Source organism: Sciurus carolinensis, chromosome 1 (genome assembly GCF_902686445.1).
Source record: "Sciurus carolinensis chromosome 1, mSciCar1.2, whole genome shotgun sequence".
NCBI classification, from domain to species: domain Eukaryota; kingdom Metazoa; phylum Chordata; class Mammalia; order Rodentia; family Sciuridae; genus Sciurus; species Sciurus carolinensis.
The window spans coordinates 39630564-39656703 of record NC_062213.1 but is presented as its reverse complement, the minus strand read 5'-3'; the positions used below and the strand labels follow the sequence as shown (position 1 = coordinate 39656703).

Below are 26140 nucleotides of genomic sequence, written 5' to 3'. Positions count from 1 at the left end.
CCAGTATTTGAACTCAGGTCAGACTGACTAAAAAGTCCATATGCTTCCTACTGTACCATAGTAGTAAAGGAATCAAAAGGAGAAGTAGGAAAGGGATGGACAAATATTAGGGACAAATACCTCCTTCACAATTTTGTCAGAAATGGTTTAACAGATGCACGTAACAAACTGGTTAGACACAGTCTCTGGAGCCACCCTAAGTGGTGTTGACTCTCAGTTTTGCTGCTTACCAACCCCAAGCAAGTATTTCTCTGTACCTCAGTTTCCTCTTTGTAAAATGGAGATAATAGTTGTATGTACCCCTGAGGGTTATTATAAAGTTTAAATGAAAGAATAGAGCTGAAAATGTAACTCAGTGGTAGAGCGCTTTCATATCCCATGCAGGATCCTGGGTTCAATGCTCAGCACCATGAAGAAAAGAAAGTAGAAAGGAAGGATGAACACAGAACATGCTAGTGCTCAGGCCTAGTGCTGTGCTAGGTCAGTAATAAGTGCATGTTAGCTATGATTTTAACATTCTCACTTGGAGTAACTCTTTAGACAGTGCAGGAAATATCTTCAGGGTGCTGCTGACCCTTGCCTACTGTTTCCACAGGACGATGCCTCTCTCTGGGCACCATACATGGTCTTATCACCAGGGATGATTCCATAGACCTGGATGTTTCAAGAATTCAGTTTTTAAATGGTCATAGTAACTCCAGAAACCCACCAAGTGCCAACTACAACTAAGCTTCAATGCATAATCCCAGAGGCACAATAAATGAAAGAGAACTATTAGAACAGCTTATTGTTTGCCAAACAAAATACCTTTTATCAAAATCTGCTTTTGAGAAAGTTTTGGATAGTGCAAGAATGGAGGCTAAATCTCAAAGCTTCAGTTGAGTTTTGTAATCCAAATCCCACAGCCTGGGGAAAGAGATCATTAACCTAATGCTGCAATTTCACCACCACTTCCTCTGGATAGCAAGTTCAGGGAACTAAGCCCTAAGCACGTTTCTTAGGTATGTGGCCTGTGTTACATTATCACATACTGCCTCCGGAACTGCTAAGTGACTCAAAGTAAATTCTGCTTTCAGTACAGTTCTGCCCACATGTAGCCAAATGAGAGGAGGAGGACTCGGGAATTTCAATCAACCATCTTTTGAAAAATAATTTTTAAGAAGAAAATTATTTAACCAGGTTAGTGGCTTAAATAGTGCCCCCTGCCAGATGTGATCACCTGCAATGTGACTTTATGTGGAAACAGTCGTCACAGAAGTAATAACATTAAAGATCTCAAGATGAGAGCATCCTGAATAATCAGGATGGGCCTTAAATCCAATGACAGATATCCTTACAAGAGAAAGGCAGGGCTGGGGAGATAGCTTAGTCGGTAGAGTGCTTGCCTTGCAAGCACAAGGCCCTGGGTTCGATCCCCAGCACCGCAAAAAAAAAAAAAAAAAAAAGAAAGAGAAAGGCAGAGGGAGATTTGAGACACACAAAGAAGGTCTTGTGAAGACAGAGGTAAAGATTGGAGTTGTGCAGCCACCACTAAGAAATGCCTGGAGCCATTGGAAGCTGGAAGAATCAAGGGAGGATTCTTTCTTAGGGGTTTCAGAATTAGTGTGGCTCAGCAGATACCTTTATTTCAGACTTCTGGCTCCAGAACTATAAAAGAATAAAATTCTCTTGTTTTAAGCTGTCAACTTTGCTACATATTTGTTACAACATTCACAAAAAACTAATACACAAGCATTGGCCAGTTCAAACGTATTGTCCTATTTATTGTTTCTTCTATCAGCCACAAGTATATGTATACTATCCATCAAGATGTTTTGGGTTGTACCTGTGGCTCATTTTTAGAGCCCTGGCCTAGTATATGGGAGGCACTGGGTTCAATCCTCAGCACCACATAACAAACAAAGGTATTGTGTCCATCTACAACTAAAAAAAACTTTTTAAAAATATATTTTATTTTTTAATATATCCAGTGAATTAAAAATGCAAGTTGTAAACAATGTAATTCAATTTTTGTTTTAAAATAATACATGGCAAACATCCACTGTTCAATAGCATGTGCTCAACATATTTTTCTGAATAAAGAATTAGAAGACTCTATAGCCATTCATGTACCAGTAGATAGGCTCTAGATCCTATCCTCTTACCAGATGCGAGTTGGCCACATCTGGAATCGGGATATCTCCCTCAATGATGTATAAATATCCCATTCTTTTCCCATTAATAGACCCTGATCGGAGATCAAAAACTGAAATGAAGCCAAGCAGAAATATTCTTCAGTGAAGAGGGTACCATTGAAGATATTCAGATGCATTTGGTTCTGTGGCAAGTTGGAAGAGCATCCTTGTCTTGAGTTGGAGCTCCAACTCTGCTCCTACTGCTTGTCACAGGATTCAGGCTGAATGATACCAAATCTTCCGATTTTTCAAGACACTGGAAATTTAGAGTTTTATACGAAATTGCCTGGTTTTTAAAATGCAAACATTTAATTCAAGTTTTCAGGCCAATAAAACACAGAAGCTCAGACCTCTAGATTTCCACATGTGAATTAGACCTTTATAAATAGAGGCATTTCATTCTTCTCAAAGGTTAAAATAAATCTAGACTTCAGAACATAATGCTTAGGCTCTTCAGTTGGAAGAGATATGGAAAAATTCCTCTCATTCTTTGCTGATGAGCCTACAGCCTTGAACACAAGATATGCTACTTTGTAATCAAGTTATTCTGCCACAGGAAGTTTGTAAAATAAATTGTCCTACTAAGCAAGCACTGTGCCAGGCATGCAGGAAATGCTCAATGAATGGCAGCTGTCATCATAGGTATCAGGGGGTGTGAATTTCCTCCTCTTTTGGATAATGCAACAGTAGGCATAGGGGTCAGATAATGCAGTACCCACAAAATAGTGGAAAAGCCTTCATTCCTCAGTCAGCCCAGCAGCAGTTGTGCATTGACCAAGCCTGCAGGACCTGTTTAAAGGTAAAGAGCCCTATTCTCTCCATTACCTCAGGGCCAAGCACAGTCATAGGAAACTTCTACTGTGGTACCACAGGCAACAGTTCTTAGTGTTGAGTTTGCTCCTCTCCCCAGCATTGCTGCTGCCATCCCCATCAAATGTCCAGTCCCTTCTGATACACAACATGGGAGTGACTGGTGGTCCACTTAGCCCCCTTCAGCCTCTCCCACCATTTGGACTACCTAGCACCTCTAGGAGCCAAGACTTTGGAGGGTTAGGTGAGAAAGAGTCTTTTAATTCCTCCTGGGAATAAAAGTAGGACCATCGTCTAAGCTCATCTGGCTACTTGGAGGGGTGGGTCAAAGACCAAGATGGTTCTAGATAGTCCTCTCATTTTTTTTCATGTTTTCTTACTGTAAGAAACAAAATAGAAATTAATCTCTCAATAGTTTTAACTATGACATTTTTCTTTCCAGGAGAAATGCCCTTAAATTCAGACTTTAGAGTCCTCACGAATCTGAAATCAGTGGTCTCTGGCTACCATTAACAAAACTAGCAAGCCAGGTTATGCCCAGGACTGTCAATAGTACACCAAAGCCATAGGGAGAGACAAAGAGGCTTCCTATTGGAAATGACTACATAACCATCTCACTACATTGGGGCTCCACAAACCTTCAACCTCCTGGCTTTGGAAAGGGACAGTGACTTGCTCCTACTAGGGGTCAGTAAAGTTTGTCATTTAGTCTTCTCTAAGAAGCCGTATGACTGTGAAAAAGCCTCAGTCTTTCCAGTTCAGCTGCTTCAAAATGTGACCAACAGCACCCCTATCCATTGCAGGGCACTGTGCAAATCTATATTTTTAAATGTAGGCAATATGCTTGGAAGTTTGCATTTTCAAAAGACAGAAATGCCCTTGAATGAACTGCTAACTCCTCACAGAATAGATAAAGGAACCTTTATTCTGTCTGGAACAAAAAGATCCTGGCTATTCTGTTAAAACTAGCATAACCTTGTACTGTTATCTAAGAATTTGTTACATATTTCGTAAACTTTGTGAGATAGAATGACTCTGATTAGATAGATAACTATGATTTCAAATTATGACATTTATTTCAAAAAGTTTTTGAAACAACATGTACTACCATATATTACAACTAGAAGTTCAAAGTCAACAGATCTTTTAAGGTTTATATTGGGGGCTGGGGATGTAGCTCAGTGGCAGAGCATTTGCCTATCATGCAGGAGGCCCTAGCTTCAATCCCCAGCACCACAAAAAAAAAAAAAAAAAAAAAAAAAAAAAAAAAAAAGAGGCTCATGTAGACTATGTAATGCCCATGGTGCTTATAGTTAAACATAAAAGGACATTTTAATAACAGTATTAGGTTGGCACTTAATTATGATAGAATTATAATTCTATCAACCATGAGTCTGGAATAACAGGCAGGTTGACCTTCTCACTATTGTCTTTGTTCTAACTCAGGAGACTAGACTGTCAACTTTCAGATTCTAGAGCTCAAGATGTTAGAACATTGCCTTTAACTGATGGTTCAGATTTTCATTCTTCAGCTCACTTTTTAAAATCTAACAATAATACTATCTGTTAATGAACTCAGTCATTCCATGTTTGTGGGAAAAAAACTCAAAAAGATATTGAAATAATTAGTAGTATTTTGTAAAATGTTTTCCAGATAGTTTTAAGACACAATGACAGAACAAAAGAAGTATGGAATTTGTGGGAACCTAAGCATGCTAGTCCATTCCCTTGTTTTATACATGAAGAAACTGGGCCCACAGATCTGAGTGAATTGACCTGCCCAAACTGGTGCTATTAAATAATAATCAAACTCGTTGCAAAAAAGTCTATTGGTAAAGAATTCTTTTAGAAAGATGGCCATTATAGGGCTGGGGAGATAGCTCAGTAGGTAGAGTGCTTGCCTTGCAAGCACAAAGCCCTGGGTTTGATCCCCAGCACCACAAAAAAAAAAAAAAAAAAAAAAAAAGAAAGATGGCCATTATAAATTGGTGTATTTGTGTAAACACACATCTCCTCTTACCATGGATGGGTTGTCATAGGGTCTACAAAATATAATTAAGGAAATAATTAAGGAAATAACACACATTGAATCTATAAAAGGTAAACTGGAAGTTCTGCTGCTTCTCTGAATAAACTAAAACAAAAGGAATCTAATTAGAATGGTCAGCATAGACTATTCCAGAAATGGGCGAAGCTGACTTAAGACCCAGTCTGTGAACCTCCGTGTCAGAATAACCTAGAGCAGTGACATTCAAGGTTTTTAGGTAACAATATCTAAAATTTTTCATCCTATGTTCATGTAGTTAAATGGATGCAATTTCAGACATACCATAAATATGAACTCTAAAATAAAATGGTCACACAAATTTAAATACATCTAAAATAATTTCAATATCACAATGAACTAGGTGCAGTGGCACCTGCCTGTAACCCAGCAGCTCGGGAGACTGAGGCAGGAGGATCACCAGTTCAAAGCCAGCCTCAGCAACTTAGTGAAATCCTAAGCAACTCAATGAGACCCTGTCTCAAAATAAAATATTAAAAAAAGGGCTGGGGATGTGGCTAAGTGGTTAAGTGCCCCTGGGTTCAATCTCTGGTCCCCCCACCAAAAAAAATCATAATAATTGGTTGTAATTATATATCATGCACAAAGAACAAAAACAAAAATCTTTTGTTTGTTATTTGAAATTTTACTTCTTTCTTTTTTATTCTGATACTTCCACAGAATTTTATCCTATTATGGTCTTTTATTTCTTGTTTAAAATCATTTATTATTTTAAAATCATTTATTATGTCATACTTTTCTATAACAGAAATATTGATAAAAATTGAATTGATAAATTTTGTCTTATTTTCTGACTATAATTCTCTTGGTATTAAAATTATTCTGATTTGACTTATTATTAGCACATAATAATTATAATGTTTGATTAAAGATCACTAACCATAAAAAGGTTATTTTTGCTAGAAATGTGTCTCAATAACATTAATAAGATTTTTCTTTAATTAGTTCATGTGTCCATGAATTAATATGATTTATAGCTAGAGTATGAGTGTTTTATATTACATCTCTTTCTTTCTTACATTAATAAATGTAAACATTGAAAAAAATCACATTATGAAGCAGATAGGAACAGAAGGAATTTTGTTATTGCAATGTCAATCAAGTCTTGAATGTCTTCTAAATTTAAAAAATCATGCATGTCATCAAAAATTATGTTTATTGCAAGCACAAGGCCCTGGGTTCAATCCCCAGCACCGCCAAAAAAAAAAAAAAATGATGTTTAATGATCTAGCAGATCATAGCTTGATTTAGAACCTCCTCAGATGGGTGAAAGTATAGAATTGGACACCTCCCAGTTTACAAAATAGTTTGTTAGTCATAAGCAGCAATTTCTCTATTTCTGGAATATCTACCAAAAAGACTTACCAAGGCTCATTAAATTATCATTTATTATATTTGTTACCCTTTCACTTAGAGGCATCATATTTGCCCTTTGGATTTAGACAAGATTAAGAAAACTGTCAATCTTAACTTCATTACACTTCTACCAACTCATTTTTTTCAGTAAAATGTTCTTAATCAACACATGATTTAAATATATGTTTGTTAAAACTTGGAGTTGAACATACTGCATATCAAGTTATGTCAAATATCTGCCAAATAATCTAAGGACCTAATCCACTTTGTCAATCCAATCAGTCATTTTTACTTTCACAAAAAGTTGGGTTTTGCTTTCCAATTCAAATTAATAAATTAATTCATGCTTCAAAAACATTATGAAAAACCACTGTGAAATATCTTCAGGAAAGTACCATATGTGATTTCACCTAAATATCAAATTGATATATTTTAATTAATATAACACTTAATTAATTATAGCTTGTTATTTAAACATGATAAGCAAGATAATAAATCAATGTGCTATCTTTTATTACTTAACTTGTAAAAATGTAGCACGATGTGTTTCTAAATTTTTAGATTATTTGTGAAGTGTGTAATACCATAAAAGGCATAGTATTACTTTGGTAAATTTGTTTAAACTCTGGCATTCATTTTCTGGGAAAAAAATATTCATCAAAAACAAAAATCAAACTCCATTAAGAGAATAAAAAGCAAAAGGAGAAAATTGTTGCAAAAGACATATCTGATAAAGGACTTCCATCCAAAATATACAAAGGACTCTAAAACTCAATAATAAGAAAGCAAACAATCCTGTTTAAAAATGGACCAGATCTGGAAAGATCTCACGTCACCAAAGAAATAAATGAAAAAATACTCAACATCCTGTGTCATTAGGGAACTGCAAATTAAAACAGCAGTGGGAAATCACCACACACTTATTTGAATGGCTAAAATGCATGACACCATACCCTGGTACAGGTGCTGTGAGGATGTGAGTTGTGAGGAAATGAAGCTCATTGCTGGTAGGAATGCAAAATGGACCACTAGTCTACAAGTCAATTTGGCAGTTTCTTACAAAACCAAACATACTCTTAAGCATATAATTGAGCAGTTCTGTTTCCTGGTATTAACAATAATGACTTGAAAATTTATGCACTACACATGAATGTTTATAGCAGCTTCATTCATAATTACTACAACTTGGACACAATGAAGATGTCCTTCAATAGGTGAATGGATAAATAAATTGTGGTACACCCAGACAATGGGAACTTAATTAGTGCTAAAAACAACAACAAAAAAGACAAAAACCTTAAATACATACTGCTAAATGAAAGAAGTCAATTGAAAAGGGCTACATCCTATGATTCCAACCATATGACATTCTGGAAAAGGCAACTATGGAGACAGTAAAAAGATCAGTTGTTGCAGCCTCATCTGGCAGAGGGATGAATGAGTAGGTAGAGTGCAAAAAAATTTTAGGGCAATGAAACTATAATGTATGATACTGTTATGGTGGATGCATGTCATCATACATTTGTCAAAATTCACAAAATATACAATATAAGAAGCAAACTCCAATGTAAACCATGGATTTCAGTTAATAATAACAAATCAATATTGGCTAGTCAGTTGTAACAAATGTACAATTGTAATGAATTAAAAGCTGATGGGGTGTGTATGGAAATCTTTTTTTTTTTTTTTTTTTTAACTTACTAGGGGTTGAACCCAGGTCCTCATGCATGCTTAGTGAGCATTCTACCACTGAGCCACATCCCCAGCTTTGGGATCCACAATTCACCCAAATTTTCTATAAACACAAAATTGCTCTAAAAATGTTCTGTTACAAAACTATAGATGTCTTAGTATGAGCTATTTGGTTTAAGGCTGTATATTGTTTGGATTGGTTGCTGTTATTATTTGTCTCCCCTTTAATAGCAAGTTACTGGAAACCTTCAGGGACACTATAAGTCTACAGGGTAGAAACTGGACGGCCTCAGATCCACACTGCTATATTGGTAGACACAAAAATAACATGAAAAAATGAGGGAACAAATTGCCCCAAATAAGCCAAGATACTCCAGTAATAGAATCCATTGACACCATAGTGGAAGACATGTCAGAGAAGAAGTTTATAATGTACATAGTTAAACTGATCTGCAAGGATGATTTAAGGAGTGAAATCAGAGAAAATTCAGGAGATGAAAAATCACTTCAATAAGATAGAGATTCTGAAATGAAATCAAGAAGAAATCCTTGAAATGAAGAATCAATAAACCAAATAAAAAAATTCAATTGGGAAGCGTCACCAACAGACTAGACCACTTAGAAGACAGAGTTTCAGGCAATGAAGACAAAATATATAATCTTGAAAATAAAGTTGACCATGGAGAAAAGATGTTAAGAGACCATCAACAGATCTTCCAAGAAATATGAGATAACATTAAAGGATCAAATTCAAGATTTATTGGGATAGATGAAGGGTAGAGATATAAACCAAAGGAATGCACAATCTTTTCAATGAAATAATATCAGAAAATTTCCACAGCTTAATGAATGAAATGGAAAATCAAATACAATTGGCTTATAGGATCCCAAATACACAAAATTACAACAGACTAACACCAAGGCACATTATTATGAAAATGCCTAGCATACAGAATAAGCATAGAATTTTAAAGTCTGTCAGAGCAAAATGTCAGATTTATTTAGAGGGAAACCAGTTCAGATATCAGTTGATTTGTCAACCCAGACCCTCAAAGTTAGGAGGTCCTGGAATAAAATATTCAAGCACTGAAAGAAAATGGATTCCAACCAAGAATACTATACTCAGCAAAATTAGGTTTCAGATTTGAAGATGAAATAAAAACCTTCCATGATAAATGAAAGTTAAAAGAATTCACAACTAGAAATCCTGCACTACAGAACATTCTCAGCAAAATACTTCATGAAGATAAAATGAAAAATAAAAGTGAAAACCAGCAGAGGGAGAGCTACACTAAAGGAATAGTCAATCGAAGGGGAAAATACTTCAAATTAAAAACCATAAATAAACCAAAATGACTGGGAATACAAATCATACCTCGATAATAACTTTGAATATAAATGACCTAAACTCATCAACCAAAAGACTGGTAGATTGGATTAAAAAACAAGACCCAACAATATGCTGTTTCCAAGATACTCACCTTAGGCAGAGATATCCACAGCTGAAGGTGAAAGGATGGGAAAAAACATATCACTCATATGGATCGAGTAAATAAGCAGGGGTTTAAACATACATTGGAGAAAAGATAGCCTCTTCAAAAAATGGTGCTGGGAAAACTGGAAATCCATATGTAGCAAAATGAAATTAAACCTCTCTCTCACACCCTACGCAAAATTCAACTCAAAGTGGATCAAGAACTTAGGTACTAAAACAGAGACCCTGTGTCTAATGGAAGAAAAAGTAGGCCCAAATCTACATCATGTTGGCCTAGGAACTGACTTCCTTAATGAGACTCCTAAAGCACAAGAAGTAAAACCAAGAATCAAGAAATGGGATGGATTCAAACTAAAAAGCTTCTTCACAGCAAAGGAAACAAACAAGAATGTGAAGAGAGAGCCTACAGAATGGGAGAAAATCTTTACCACACACACCTCAGATAGAACACTAATCTCCAGGATATATAAAGAACCCAAAAAACTTAATATCAAAAAACAAACAACTCAATTAATAAATGGTGAAAGGAACTAAACAGATACTTCACAGAAAAAATACAGTCAACACATACATGAAAAAAATATTTAACATCTCTAGCAATTAGAGAAATGCAAACTAAAACTACATGGCAATTTCACCTCCCTCCAGTCAGATGGCAATTATCAAGAATACAAGCAATAATAAATGTTGGTGAAGATGTGGGAGAAAAGGTACGCTCATACATTGCTGGTGGAACTGCAAATTGGTGCAGCCATTCTGGAAAACAGTATGGAGATTCCTCAGAAAACTTGGAATAGAACCACCATTTGACCCATCCCACTCCTCTGTTGATACTCAAAGGTCTTAAAATCAGCATACTACTGTGATAGAGCCACATCAATGTTTATAGCAGCTCAGTTCACAATAACTAAACTATGAAACCAACCTCGGTGTCCTTCAACAGATGAATGGATAAAGAAAATGTACATATACACAACCGAATATTACTCAGCCACAAAGAAGAATGAAAATATGGCATTTGCTGATATATATCACACTAAGTGAAATTAGGCAATCCCCAAAAACCAAAGGCTGAATGTTTTCTCTGATATGTGGATACTAACTCTACAATAAAGGTGGCAGCAGAAGGAAGCATAGAAGTACTTTGGATTAGACAAAGGGAAATGAAGAGAAGGGAGGGGGAATGAGAATAGGAAACATTCTGCCTGGAATGAATCAGACATTACTATCCTATGTGCCTATATGATCACACAACAAATGTAATTGTACATCATGTACAACCAGAAAAATGAGAAGTTATACTCCATATATGTATAATATGTCACAATACATTCTACCATCATGTAAAACTAATAAGAACAAATAGAAAATAGTTTTTAAAAGAAATTTATTTTCTTTGGACTTTAATTTACAAGAGGATTTACCCCTTGGATTTAAATTTCTCCATAAGAATTTGGTAATAAAGGAGGATTTTATTATTTTTTAAAAATCTATTAATTTATAAACGTGAAACTCCACTAATTTTGTTTAAATGCATAATCTAAAATTTCCTGAAAATAATGGAAGAAAAATATATGAATTACTAAGAATTTATGAATCCAGAGACTAGCGTGTTATTATTATTTCCTTTTTTTCCCCTTTCTCTTTTTCAGTACTAGGGATTGAACCCAGGCCTTGGCATATTTCTAGCACGTGCTCTGTCACTGAGTTGTATCCCCATCCCTTTTTAAATTTTATTTTGAGACAGGGTCTCACCACAGTTGCTAAGGCTAGCCTTGAACTTGTTATCCTCCTGCCTCAGCCTCCCAGGTATCTGGGATTATAGGCAAGCACCACCACACTGGGTTGCATGTTATTTCTTATTAATTGGGAAAAAAATATGTAACTTTGATAAATAAAGATGAGTTTGAACTGAGCATGGTGAATCATATCAGTAATCCAAGCAATTTGAGAGACTGAAGTAGGATAATAGCAAGTTTTAGGCCAGCCTCGGCAACATAGTAAGATCCTGTCTCAAAATTTAAAAAAAATTTTTTTTTAATTAAAAGGGCTTTGGATGTAGCTCATGATACAGTGCTATGGTCTAGATATGAGGCAGCCCCTAAAAGCTCAAGTGTAAGACAATGTAAGAGGGTTTAGAGGTGAAATGATGAGAACTGTATGAGAACTGTAACCCAATCAGTAAATTAATCCCTGCTGGGAATTAAACTGAGTGGCCACTAAAAGCAAATAGGATGTGGCTGGAGGAGGTGGGTCATTGGAGACCGTGCCTTTGGAGTTTATATTTTGTCATGGTGAAGAGATTTTTCTCTGCTTCTTAGTGCCATATCCTCAGGTGCTTTCCTCAGCCTCTTCTGCCATCATGTTCTGCCTTACCTCACACCCCAAGGAATGGAGCTGGCCGTACATGGACTGAGACCTCTAAAACTGTGAGCCCCCAAATAAAGTTTTCCTCTAATTGCTTTTGTCAGGTCTCTTGGTCACAGCAACAAAAATGCTGATGACATCACGCAGCATCCCTGGGTTCAATCCCCAGTACTACAATAAATAAATAATATATGGGCACTATTCCATATCAAAGCCCTCTTTGTTTATTCCCTATATGATATGCGTTTTTTTATTTTATTTTTTTAATTTTAAAATCTGGAATGCTTCACAAATCTATCTGTCGTTCTTGGACAGAGGTCATGCTAATCCTCTCTATATCATTTCAGTTTTAGAATATGTGCTGCTAACATGAGCACTAAGGCATGTTTAAGAGCAGCTTATCTGGAGCAACAAGGACAAGGAGTGCTCAGAAAAGGAAGGTGTTAAGCAAAAACTGTCATCACCTCTACCACCACACTCTGTCAAATATACCAAGACTGACCAGTATAATTATTTCTAATGCTGGTTTCATGCTCAGAACTATAGGCTTGTAGGGCCTTGTAGTTATTCATCATCACAGGAAACCTCTGTAGCGTCCGGGAGGATTTCATACCCAAGGCCAGCATGATTTGCGATGGCGACTAGAGTCTGTCTTTATAAATTAAGAGAAGAACTTTGTGAACGCCAGCAAACGATAAGGCTGCTAAGGCAGAACTTCTAGAGAAAAGATTACAAGAAAGTCGAATGTCTAAAATTGAACCTCTCAAACCTACCCAAGCACCCTTACACAAACTCCAGTTGGAAGACCACTAGCATAGAAGACTCTTTGAAAATACAAATTTATCTCCTTTTTTTTTTTTTTAATTATCTCCTTCTTATCTTCCACTGTTCTCCTTCCATAGCTAGAAGGGAGAAGGGAATCCAGAATCCATATTTTTTAAAAAGTCCTCCAAGGTGGGTGTAATGTTGTATGCCTATAGTCCCAGATACTCGGAAAGCCAAAGCAGGAAGATCATTTGAATCCAGGAGTTTGAGGTTAGTCTGGGCATAGGAAGACCCGTGTCTCAAAAAAAAATTAAAAAAAAAAAAAGGTCTCGAAGTGTTTCTGAGGGTTAACGATTCTGTTTGAAAATCACAAAACAATTCACATTCATTTGGTTTTGATAGGGGTTCAGGCTTTAATATCCACTATAGTATTTATGGATTAAATTTGTACTTTAGAACATAGCATATTATAAAAAGGGAACCTAAACTCCTTAAATCACTCTCTTGGGATAAAACATTTGCAAGGAAATCCTAAAACTCTTCTCTATTATTGAAGTCTAAATATCGATTTAAGATTGATAAAGAGGAGAAGTTATCTGAAATACACTGAAACGCCTAAAGAAACCCATGTCAGGATGGAATCCTGCCTGTTCTCAGAAGGTACTGGATCCGGGCATTTCACTGCCTCTCTTGGTTTTGCTCTCTCCTCGTGACCTCTCCATTCCTCTCTCCCTAAAGATGGTGGAGCTGCCCAATTCTTAAGGCAAAAAATGGCAATGCTCCTGACCACGAGTGGTAACATTTCCTCCACTTGAGAGTCCAGCTCAGTGCTGGGTCTGTATGGTGCACACCTGTAATCCCAGCAGCTTAGGAGGCCGAGGCAGGAGGATTGGAAGTTTGAGACCAGCCTCAGCAACTTGGTGAGGCCTTAAGCAATTCAGCAAGATCCTGTCTCAAAATAACATATAAAAATGGCTGGGGATATTGCTCAGTGGTTAAGCAACCCAGGGGTTCAGTCTCCAGTAACAACAACAACAACAAAAAGGAGTCCAGCTCAGCTCAGAGATATCTCTTTCTTTTCTTTTTTTTTAAATTTTGATTTGTTCTTTTTAGCTATACATGATGGTAGAATCTATTTTTATGTATTTATACAAACACGGAATATGTCTTATTCTAATTAGGATCCCTGCTTTGTGGATGCACACAAAGTTGAGATTCCCTGTGGTGTATTCATCAGAGAGATGTCCTAGTCCTTTGTTCAAACTGCTGAAGAAGGAACACTGAATGACCCATTAGGAGTTAAAACTTATGCCCTAGGCATATCAAATGAAGTCAGAAGGAAAAGTCACAAACCAATAAGGAGCCAAGGACAACCTCTGCATATTGGAAGGTGAATGGGGAGGGACTCAAGGAAGCAGTTTAAGGGGGCCATTCGGAACAGAGTGGAGGTTCTGCCTAGGACAACCAGTCTGGACTCAGTGTAGGAAATCTTCCAAGGTATCACTATAAGGAATGAGGTCATTGAACACTTACCAAACTTTGCTGTGTCTTCTAATTTTCAGTAATATTGTTGATAAATTTAATGCCCTTATGATTCTCATTCCCATCTATGTGATTATTTTTTCCTTCCCTGAAAGCCTTTCAGTATTTCATTATTCTTTAAGCTGTGAAATTTCAGAATGTTATTCCAGAATATAGGTCAATATTGATTATGGTAGACATTTACTCAGGGAACTCCTTTCTTCAGTTTTTTGCTGTTGCTTCTTTTTTTGTTTTTTGTTTGCTTGTTTTAAAGGATAGGCATGTAGGGCACTCCTGTAATCCCAGCAACTGGAGAGGGTAAGGCAGGAGGATCACAAATCCAAAACCAGCCTCAGCATTTTAGCAAGGCCCTGAGCAACTTAGTGAGACCCTGTCTCTAAAAAAAAATAAATAAATAAAAGGGGCTGGGGATGTGACTCAGTGAGTTCAATCCCAGCACCAAAAAACTAACTAAATAAATAAAGTAACAATAATAAAATAAATAAATAAATAAAATGTCCCATTTGGGACATAATTTCAGACTTCTTAAAAAGTTGCAAATATAAAGAATTCCCAGATTTCCCAAATGTTAATCTGTTATATAACCACAACATTATTTATTGAAGTTAGGGAAGTAATATTAATACATTATCACTACAGACCATTTTCAAAGTTTGCCCAACTGTCCCACCATTTCTCCTTTCTGGCCCAAGATTTCAATGGACTAAATGCTCATGTCCCCCCAAAATTCATAGGTTGAAATCCTAATCCCTACGGTGGCGGGGCCTTTGGGAAGTGATCAGGTCGTTATACAATTCCAGGGTCTATGTGCCTCTCCTATATCAAACTTATCCCAGTTGCACCTTTACTTCTGTGGGATTGTTTGATTACTTTGTCTACCCCATTAGAATATAAGCCTCACCCGAGCAATAACCATTTCATTTGGTCACCATTATATTCTAACTTTAAAAATGATGATGTCTGCCAGCTGTGGTGGTACACACCTGTAATCCCAGTGGCTCAGGAGGCAGAGGCAGGAAGATTGCAAGTTCAAAGCCAGCCTTAACGACTTGGCCAGGCCATAAGCAACTCAGCAACACCCTGTCTCTAAATAAAATATAAAAAAGGACTGGGGATGTGATTCACTGGTTAAGCACTCTGGTACAAAAAGAAAAAAGATGATGACTGTCACATATTATGTGCTTAGTGACTATTTATTGATTAAACAAATGAAGTAATCCTTTCAAAAAATTTGTGATGCTTGAAACCATTGCTAAAAGAATTACTTTTAAAAACTTGAAGAATACTACAATACCATCTTCCAAGTTCCCTGTGTGGTTGGGCATGGTTTTTTAAAAGATATTAAATAAATCTCAATTGAAGTACCCTGTTAACAATGAGCCATGTGTTAGACAAATTACCTATAACTCAGTTGGAACTGGTCACACTATTATGGAGAATGGCCTTAGGGACTTTAACAAACTTCTCTTAATATACAAGAGTGTGGCCTTACCAAGGTTGTAAAAATTACTGGGTAATTAGCTGAACCATGACGAGGCCTGCCCCCCTGCTCCCCTACAGATGTGCACCATTTTCAAGAGGGCACAGTTCACGTTTAAAAGTGAGTAAAGGAGGCTGTAGAGCAAGAACTTACCAGTGGTGGTAACACTGAAGCCAAGTTTTTTCCCTCTTTCAAAAGAGTAAAGATGGCATGCTTTAGTGGAGCACATGCTTAGTATGCATGAAATTCTAAATGTGATACCTAACACCACCACTCCCCCCAAAATATGGTGTTATCTTCAACATTTGCAGTGCATCTTTGAATTTTATGTTTTATGCTTTTATTTATAAGAAATGTGATGCACTGGGGGGGAGGGTAAGGAAAAATGGAGGAACATTGGATTGTGTAGAGGGAAATAAGGGGAGGGGAGGGGGCAGAGGGAAGGAAACATGGTGGAATGAGATAAACATCATTACCCTATGTACATGTATGATTACGTTAATGGTGATTCTACATCACGTACAATCAGAGAAATGAAAAGTTGTACCCCATTTGTGTACAATGAATCAAAATGCATTCTGTTGTCATGTATAACTAAATAGAACAAACAATTTAAAAAATGGGATGGATTCAAACTAAAAAGCTTCTTCTCAACAAAGGTAACAATCAATAATGTGAAGAGAGAGCCTACAGAATGGGAGAAAAATCTTTACCACATGCTCCTAATCTCCAGGATATATAAAGAGCTCAAAAAACTTAACACCAAAAAAACAAATAATCCAATCAATAAATGGGCTAAGGAACTGAACAGACCCTTCACAGAAGAAGATATACAATCGATCAACAAACATGAAAAAATGTTCATCACTTGCAATTAGAGAAATGCAAATCAAGACTACCAGAAGATTTCATCTTACTCCAATCAGAATGGCAATTATCAAGAATACAAGCAATAGTAAGTGTTGGCAAGGATGTGGGGGAAAAGGCACACTCATACATTGTAGGTGGGACTGCAGATTGGTGCAGCCATTTTGGAAAGCAGCATGAATATTCCTCAGAAAACTTGGAATGGAACCACCATTTGACTCAGTTATTCCACTCCTCCATTTATACACAAAGGACTTAAAATCAGCATACTACTGTGATACAGCCACATCAATGTTTATAGCAGCTCAATTTACAATAGCTAAACTATGGAACCAACCTGGGTGCCCTTCAACAGATGAATGGATAAAGAAAATGTGGTACATATACACAATATATTACTCAGCCTTAAAGAAGAATGAAATTATGGCATTTGCTGGTAAATGGATGGAACTAGAGAATGTCATGCTAAGTGATATAAGCCAATACCCAAGAACCAAAGGCTAAATGTTTTCTCTGATAAGTGGATAATGATCCATAGTGAAGGGATGGGTAGGGAAGGATAAAGGAACTTTGAATTATGCAGAGGGAAGTGAGGGGAGGGTGGGGAGTGGGGACAGTAGGAAGGACAGTAGATGAGATAGACATTATTACCCTATATACATGTATGAAAAAAAAGTTTCAAACAATATTTATCAGGCTGGGCTTGTGGCTCAATGGTAGAGTGCTCACCTAGCATGTGTGAGACCCTGGGTTCAATCCTCAGCACCACTTAAAAATAAAAATAAAATAAAGGTATTGTGTCCACCTACAACTAAAATAAAATATTTTTAAAAATATTCAACATTGTCAAACAAAAGATAATGAAAAATTTTTCAATACCACATATTACTTTACTAAGATTACTCTGAAATGTTCACATTTTTCCTGTTCCCAAATGAAATTGATGCATACTTACTAAGAATAAACATTTTTAAAAAATAAAATAAACATAATGCATTTATTGTGGCAGTCAAAAAATTGGGAAAAATTCAAATTTCCTTACCTTGATAAAATGGTTGAACAAACCATTATGCATCTATACCAAATATCACTCAACAACCAAATGAAACAAACTGTTGATACCCACAACTCAGATGGATTTCAAAGGAAATATACTGAGTGAAGAAAAAAGACAATATCAAAAGGCTACATTATGTATAATTCCATTTATATAACTTTTGACAAAATTATAGAGATGGAGAATAGATTAGCAATTTCCAGAGGCTGGCAGTGAGGCGAGGGAGGGCTTGACCCTGAAGGGGTAGTGTAAGGGTTCTTTGTGGTAGAACAGTTCTGTGTCTTACTTGTGGTGGTCACATGAATCCGTGTGTGATAAAATTGTGTAGAACCATACACACATACTTACACACAACACACAACTAGATGTAAACCTGGAAAAATCTGAATCAGGTCTGTGGCTTATACCAGTGTCAATTTCCTAATTTTGATATTGCTCTATTGTTAAGTAAGATTTTACCACTAAGGGAAGCTGAATGAAGTGTACATGAACCCTCTCAGATACTTTTGCAATTTCCTGTGAATCCATAATTACTTCAACATAAAGTTTTTTTAAAAAGCAACACAAAGGGATTTCTAGTAAAATGACAGATTTAGTGTACATGGTGATCGTTCTCCCTTTTGAAGTCCCACTAAAAGGAGTAGAGGAATAAAAGAATTATGAACCTAGGAGAACACACACACCTACATAAGAGGCCACAGGAATCAAAACACAACTATGAAAATTGAGAAGCTGAAAACAGATGGACAAAAAATAATTATTTATATCTGGGTTCTATAGTAGTGATGACTTCAGAGCAAAGAGCCGTCAGAGGGAAGAGTCTGTTCTGGACAAGGACACTAAAAAAAACACCATATTATGTAAGCCTGGACAAATTACCACATAGCCAAGCTACTAGAGAGGATCATGGCTCCAGGGGCCTCTGCTGCCTCCTGTCTTTGAGGCAGGCACTTGGCAATTTGATTAGCTGCCAGATAGTTGGAGATGAGGTGAGCAGATGCAGCCTTTAATGGGGCATGAGAATTAAGTGCTGGTGGGAGTCAGTGATGGTTAAATGTGGGTTCCAGAGGAGAATTTGAAATCTGAGTTGTTGGGCAAAAGCAAACAGAGAGCACAGGAGCTGAGGAAGCGAGGTCCCCAGCGCCTCCAGTGTTTGAGGCTTTCTTTATAGACTAGCAGATGAAGTTCCCTGATTTATAGGGTAAAGGTTAGGCTACATAGTCCTAGTCTAACACAGTGGTTTTCAAACTTTTTGAAGCAGTGAACCATTTCCTCCCAAAGAGATCTTAAATGAAAGTGTAAACAATCAAAACAAAGTGAAGTCGCTCTGGTAGAAGCCAGAGGTGCCGATTCAAGACCCAAGCTGGGCCTTCAACCCCACTAGCCCTCCTGATGCTCCCCACATACAGATGTTGCAGCAAAAAAGGAATTCACAAATGCAGTGACATTTTCAATTTTTCAGAATGCAAATTAAGTATCCACTAGATGGAATCTGAAAAAGGAAACTATGAATTAGCATACCAGTAATAGTTTTCCGTCTGCTTCCTAAGCAGTCCCTCACGGCCCCTGTAGTTGAGCTAGTTAAACCTTTTCCTCAGGCCAAGCAGTCAAACTTGAGCCAGGTGGGCTTAAACATATGAACCAATTTGAAGTTTACTGTCAAAGATGAAAGAGTATACCAGCATCTTCTGCTCATCCAAAGTTCTGAAGAGCAGAATTCAGCCCTCATCCCCTCCCACTTACAGACACACAGAAGAGGCCAGCCCAGGATAACTTAAAACAGAGCGACCCTGCAGCCCTCTCTGACAAATTACATCAAAACAAGCCAAAGCGAATGCAACTGTCTTTACCAGTTTCATAAAGGAATTGCCTGGGAACCATTCCTTTTCAGACCTAATTATAAAGTCAGTTTTGAATTACAGAACAAGATGGTATGAAAGCCAGTGTTCAACAAGCAGAACAAACAAACACGCAAAGATAAAATGCAGCGGGCTTTTGCCCGACAGTTGCTGCCAGCGACAGCAGAAATGGCTCTCTTTCAGCCAACTCTGGGGTGCCCTGGAAAACTTCATACCCTCTGGGGAGACAGTTCCCAGAACCCCTTCCTTTCCTCTCCTTTATGAAGCTCTCGTATAACAAATAAATAAACTACATTTCCCAGAATTCTCTTTGCTTGGGCCTTGGGATATATTTTAAACAACTCTGTAATTATCCAAAAAAGAAAAAAATGTAGAAATGTTTAAATGTGACAACTTTTGACATACAGATTTCACTTGGCTCATTTCAAATTTCCTCTTATCACTAGTACCCTTAGGCATGTTTTTAAAGGTAAAAAATACCAGACTGTTAGCATCAGCAAAGCATAATAGAACAAGAGTATAGTGTTCTTCACATTCAACTGTTACGTATCACACTTCATTTGGATCCGTGGTCCTTAAGCATTAGCATGTGTCAGAATCATCTGAAAGGCATGTTAAGACACAGACTGCAGGATCCCACCTCCACACTCTCTGATTTGGCCGGAGTGGAGGGGGGTCTCAAGAATGTGTATTTCTAACAGGTTCCCTGATGCCCATGCTGATAGTCCCTGGATCACACTTTAAGAGCCACCAAAGCAGCAAGGGTATAGCTCAGTGGTAGAGCACATCCTTAGTATGTATGAGGCCCTGGGTTCAATCCCCACACCAACCAACCAACCAACAAATAAAAAAATACTGCAGGAGATGATATGTCTGGTCTATTCCAAATGGGGGGAGGGGGAATCAGATACACAGTAATTCTATAGGCTTTAAACTAGCAGTAACTGGAGAAATAAAGACCCTAGCTTTTCTAGTGTTAGGAAGGGCAAAACGCAAAGCCATGAGTTCAGGACAACCTAGAAACTGGCACTGTCTGGTCCAACAGTTTCGTTCCCTCAGTGAGGAAATGAAGGCTTAGAGAGAATCAATTTGTGCAAAGTTCCCAGTGCGTCCATGGTTGTGTGGGGACGAAGCACTCAGATGCCATGACTGTCATTCCAGTGCTCTTGCCACGACTGGAGTAAAATGGGACTTGGGCTTGGCAAGGAAGGAGGAAGCCACCATGATACTAATTCATTCAGATTTCTCCACTGGCTGCTACCTCTTTGTTTTCACTGCATTGCTTGGATATAATTCTTCTTCCCAAATTCCCAGCCCAGGAATTTCTCCTTTGTCCTTTTAGGTATCTTCATAGCCTAAGAAAGGAAGTCAAAATTGGGCAGCCTAATAACCCCACCAGCCTTTAGTTACAATTTTTAGGGATAAAGTAATGAATGTAGTACCATTAATTTACTTTTCTATCTACCTTGTCTGTGTGACATCAAGTAACAATAGAATATTAGGAAATACCAACCAGACCCTCTGTGTCAATCGGCACCCTCTGTTGTTATAAGGGCATTGTACTTTTAAGATAAATTGTTTGGGTATGCCAGTCACTCTCACCAGCCACCAGAGGTCACATAAATAGGAGTTTCCACTGGACTTTTCTAGTTCACACACCTACCCTCTTCTACCACAGGCCTTGGTACAAAACATAATTCAACAACTAGAGTCCCTCAAAGAAGAAAAGAAAACATCTATAAAACTAGTCTTTTTGTAATTCCAGAGAAGAGAAACTCTTTAGGAGGTTAGGCCAGAGTTCACAACCATCCATTATCTGAAAACATAGATATACAGATAAAACATTATTTTGGTAAAGATACATCTTTTAAATACCACTAAGCTTGGCATTGTGTTTGCCCTTGAATTGAAGAATGATTCCATTTTGTTGTCTCAGCCTTGAGCATGGTTATCAATGCCAGTAACTGGGAGACCTAATTTGAAAGATGGCCATGCTGTCTGACTCACAAATGCCTTTTATTCTCAGTTTAAAGAGTCTGTTGAAAGCACACAGGTTTGTACACTGTTGCACAAGTGAAAAAAATCTGACTTCCTAACAGTTCTTAAATGTGCCAACTAGGGGTTGGGGACCTAACTCCATGGGAGAGGCCACCATGAGCATGTACGGCTGGATTTGATCCCCAGCACTCAAAAAAAAAAGTGCCATAAGAACTCCTACAGGTCAGTCTGCCAGGGCCAGGGCAGCAACCACAGCCACAAGAAGAGCCTTTTGCAGCTGGGCACCACCGCATGGTGCAGCTGTTGGCCAAAGAAAGTGCTGGCAGCCCTGGGAGAAACAGAGACTTAATTCACTTACAGGAACTTTCCTGAAAGAGTCTTTTAAAAAGTGTTTAAAGCAGACCAGGTGCACTTATTTTCTTTTTAACTCTCATTGCTTTGTCAAATATTCTCATTTATGACTCCAATGTTCTTTATGTGCAACATTAACCATCCTTTGTTGCACTATAAATTATAATGAGAACTATAAAACATAATTAATTGATAGGATAGATTCCTTTAGATGGATAACTTCCAAATATCTATACTACAGCACTCTCAACATATACATAGCAAGGTTTGCAGTGTAGGTTGCTTGGAATTTTTCAAAAAGTTTTGTGAGTTATGCAGACTTTTTTGTTTTTGTTTTTGAGACCAGGTCTCACTATGTTGTCCAGGCTGGCCTTGAATTCCTGGACTTCCACCTTCTGCTTCAGCCTGCTTGGAAGCTCGGACAACAGTCTTGCACCACTCTGTCCAACTTTACTTTTTTAAAAAATAAAGCCTTCTGCGTGTGTGTGTGTGTGTGTGTGTGTGTGTGTGTGAGATACACAGTACTCAGATATAAACAGTAGTAAAAGAAGGTCTATTCAATTCAGTCTGTCGTGCTATTAAAAGACTCTCAGCCGTCAACTCCTTCTATTATAAATAAACAGGAGGTGGGAAGCGTGGGATCCAGAGGGAAAAGAAACTGCATAAAGGTGAAGCTTCACAATGTGAAGGACTGGGGATTGGACTCAAGTCATCATGTAGGTAAAAATAGCCAATAACCTGAAGAATTGCAGAAAACACTCAGTGATCTTCCACAAGAGTTTGAAAGTACTCAGGTCACAAACACTCCTAGTCCTCGCATAACAAAGGACCTGCCTATTCTAGTATAAAAAATGAGTGAGGGCCAGCACCATTCTGAAAGGTAAATATTTGGGTCAGGCAGCTGTTTGCATAATGGGATTTTAAGTGTGACAAGCACCTACCCGACCTCCCCAAAATGTCTATGCTACAGAACTGGGACCTAAATGCCTATAATTCAACAATGAGGAAATATTTCCATCCCAGTCAAAAATGTGGGCATAATCCTTGACTCCTCTCTCCTTCTCTGACCCCATCTACCAGGCACACATTCCTCCTACGGAACCCACTTTATCTTCATTCCCTCTGACAAAGCAATAGTTCAGGTCACCATGGACTCCTGCCAGGACGGCTGCAGTCGCCTTCTGACTTGTCTCTGGGCTTCCAGTCTATTCATCACACTGCAACTTCGACAAATTCAATCTTTCTCAGATGCAAATCTGATTATGACAATCCTAGTTTAAAACTATTAGCTGAAGACAGGCATGGTTATGGGCACCCACAGTAGTCCCAGCACTCTGTAGGTTGAGGTGGGAGCTTCTCTTGAGCCCAGGAGTTAGAGATCAGCCTGGGCAATGAAGCCCAAGATCCCACCTCAAAAAATAGATATAAATAAAACCATTAGCCAGGTCCTCATGGCCCTCAGGATGAGGCTGAGATTCCTTCACAGGTTGACAAGGCCCTCATGGTCTGATCATTGCTCACATCTCCAGGCCCATCTCTTGCCCTGTTACCCCATGGTACACATCTTTTCTTGGGGTCCCTGTGGTAGACAGTTTTCCATTACTATAGCAAATTCCTGAGATACATCAACTTAAAAAGAGGAAAGGTTTATTTGGGATTACAGATTTGGAGGTTTCAATCCATGGTCGGTTGATCTTGTTGTTTTGGGACTATGGATAAGGCAGCACATCATGGCAGGGAGCATGAAGAAGAACAAGCTGCTCACCTCTGGGCAGCTGGGAAGCAAAAGAGAGAGAAAGAGAAGGAACTGGAGTCTCCATATCCCCTTCCAGGTTATGTCCCTGTATGACCATAAGACTTCTACCACCTCCCAGTAAGATCAAGTTGAGGACCAAGGTTGTAACACATGGACTTTGGGGGATATTCCAGATCCAATTATAGCTATCCCTTGTTCTTGCTTTCTTTGTATACATTATTTCTTCTGCTTGGAACACTCCCTCTTCTTCTTCTCAGAGGTGAAAAAACACCCCCCTTTTTTCCCCTTGGTACTGGAAATTGAACCCAGGGGCACTTAACCACCGAACCACATCCTTTTTTTTTTTTTTTTTTTCTTTTCTTTTTTGAGACAGGGTCTCACTAAGTTTCAGAGGGCCTCACTACATTGCTGAGGATGGCCTTGAATTTGCAATCCTTCTGTCTCAGCCTCCCGAGCCACTGGGATTATAGGTGTGTACCACTACACCTGGCTCATTTATTTTTATTTTAGCACTTTCTTACTATATAAGTTCTATTCATTTGAATATTATACTATGTATTTCATGAATACCAGAACTATTCACTTGTTCTCTACTATATTTCTAAGAACAAGCACAATGCTTATCTCATAATAGTCACTCAATAAATATCTGTTGAATAGATGAGCAAATAAAATTCCAGGAAATGTCTTATCTTCTGTTAACATCCAGTGTTGATAATTCACACTTGAGTGTGATTTTTCTCTCTAAAGCACTCTGAGAATATGTTTGAGACAGTTCAAAAACAAAAGGCAGAATTGGCTTTGGAGAACAGGGGACAGGATAAAGCCTGTCCAATGGTTAGTCAAGAGAGATGGTCCTGGGAAGGAAGGAAAAAGAGAAAGTACCAAGAGAGTTAGAAGGGTCCTTCATGGGTAAAGAGAAAATAACTGCCGAAGCTTAGTTTCATCCCTGAGGCTACCACAGTGAAAGTTTGGTTCCACTGCATGAGTAGCACAGTGAGGTACCGGCACCAGGCCCAGCGGCTTTACCCAGGGCTGGCCCAATGGAGATTCTCTGTCTCCAGGCCTGTACCATGGAGAAGCTGCAAGGTCAAGGCAGGATGGGTTGGATAGACTTTCCCCCTGGCCAATTTGACTGAACTCTTCTAGACACACATATCTATGAAAAATCTATGCTTATCACAGGCTTTCATATATGTTCCTCTCCAAGAAGGAAATATATTTCCCTTTTTGTATATGATCAGTACAAAGAAAAGATAATAAATAAAATTAGCTTGTTTAACTTCTGCCCCCAATCAATCACTCAGTGATGTCTGAGCAAGGCAAAAAGATCTTCTTCCTTCCACTCCATGATCAGGGGCAATGTGCAAGACTCAGTCATAAACTTTTGATGTTTGTCCTCTGGATTCTTTCCTTGGTGAACCAGTTCTAAATCATGGCTCTCACTTTTAGGTTCACACCATGCAAATCAATATAGCCATTCTGACCTCATGAGCAAACTCCAGGCTCACATTTTTCAATCTATAATATATTTCCTTTGACTATCTCACCAAAAGCTTCAACTGAACAAATCCAAATTGACTTTTAACCTAACCTCCATTTAAAAAAACCTGAATCATATCTGTAACATCCTCACTTTTGCTGATGGCACCAACATTCTCTCAGAATATCCTTCCTAGGGATATAGTAGGACATATACTATCATCTCCCCAATGAGGCCCACTCTGACTACCCTATTCAAAATTTCAAGTCCATCTGGTACTGTCATTCAGTGGTAAAGTACTTACCACTGTGAGGCCCTGGGTTCAACACCTGGCATGAAAACAAGATAAATAAATAAATACATAAATAAATAAATAAGAATTTTTGACAAGCACTGTGGCATGTGCCTATAGCCCTAACTACTCTGGAGGCTGAGAGGCTGAGGGAGGAAAGTTAGCTGTTCAAGGCCAGCCTAGACAACATAGTGAGAATGTCTCAAAAACAAATTGCATGGGGCTGGAGTTGTGGCTCAGTGGTAGTATGCTTGCCTGGCATGTGTGAGGCCCTGGGTTCAATCCTCAGTACCACATATAAATAAATAAATTTTTAAAAAATCCATTAACCACTAAACAATTTTAAAAAAACAAATTGCAATGGAAATTCTTGATTTCCTCCCTTCAACTGCCCTGCTTTCTAACATACTACATACTTTACTTACCTATTATTTGACAGATTCTCCTCAACTCCTTTTAGAATGTAAGCACCATGGAAAATAGGGATTTGTGTCTGTTTGGATTTACTGATGTTATCTTAGTGCCTAGAACAGTGTCTGACATATAGTAGGTGTTCAATAAATGCCTGTTGGATGAATTCATTCACTCCACAAGTACATATAATAGACAATATAATTTTAAATACCTCACTCCTCTAACCAGAACTTAAGCTCCCTGAAATGGTCAACTTGGTCTGCTTTGTTCACTGTTGTGTCCCCAAAATCTAGAATGGTACCAGGTATCATAGATGT

At 38.0% G+C, this 26140-nt stretch overlaps 1 non-coding gene across 1 annotated transcript; it reads right to left on the bottom strand.

Annotated features, from left to right (window-relative positions):
* Window positions 1–12229: 12229 nt before the first annotated feature.
* LOC124968380 (U6 spliceosomal RNA) lies at window positions 12230–12336 on the bottom strand. Its single transcript, XR_007105697.1, has one exon. It is a non-coding gene; the product is annotated as a U6 spliceosomal RNA (small nuclear RNA).
* Between the last annotated feature and the right edge of the window lie 13804 nt (window positions 12337–26140).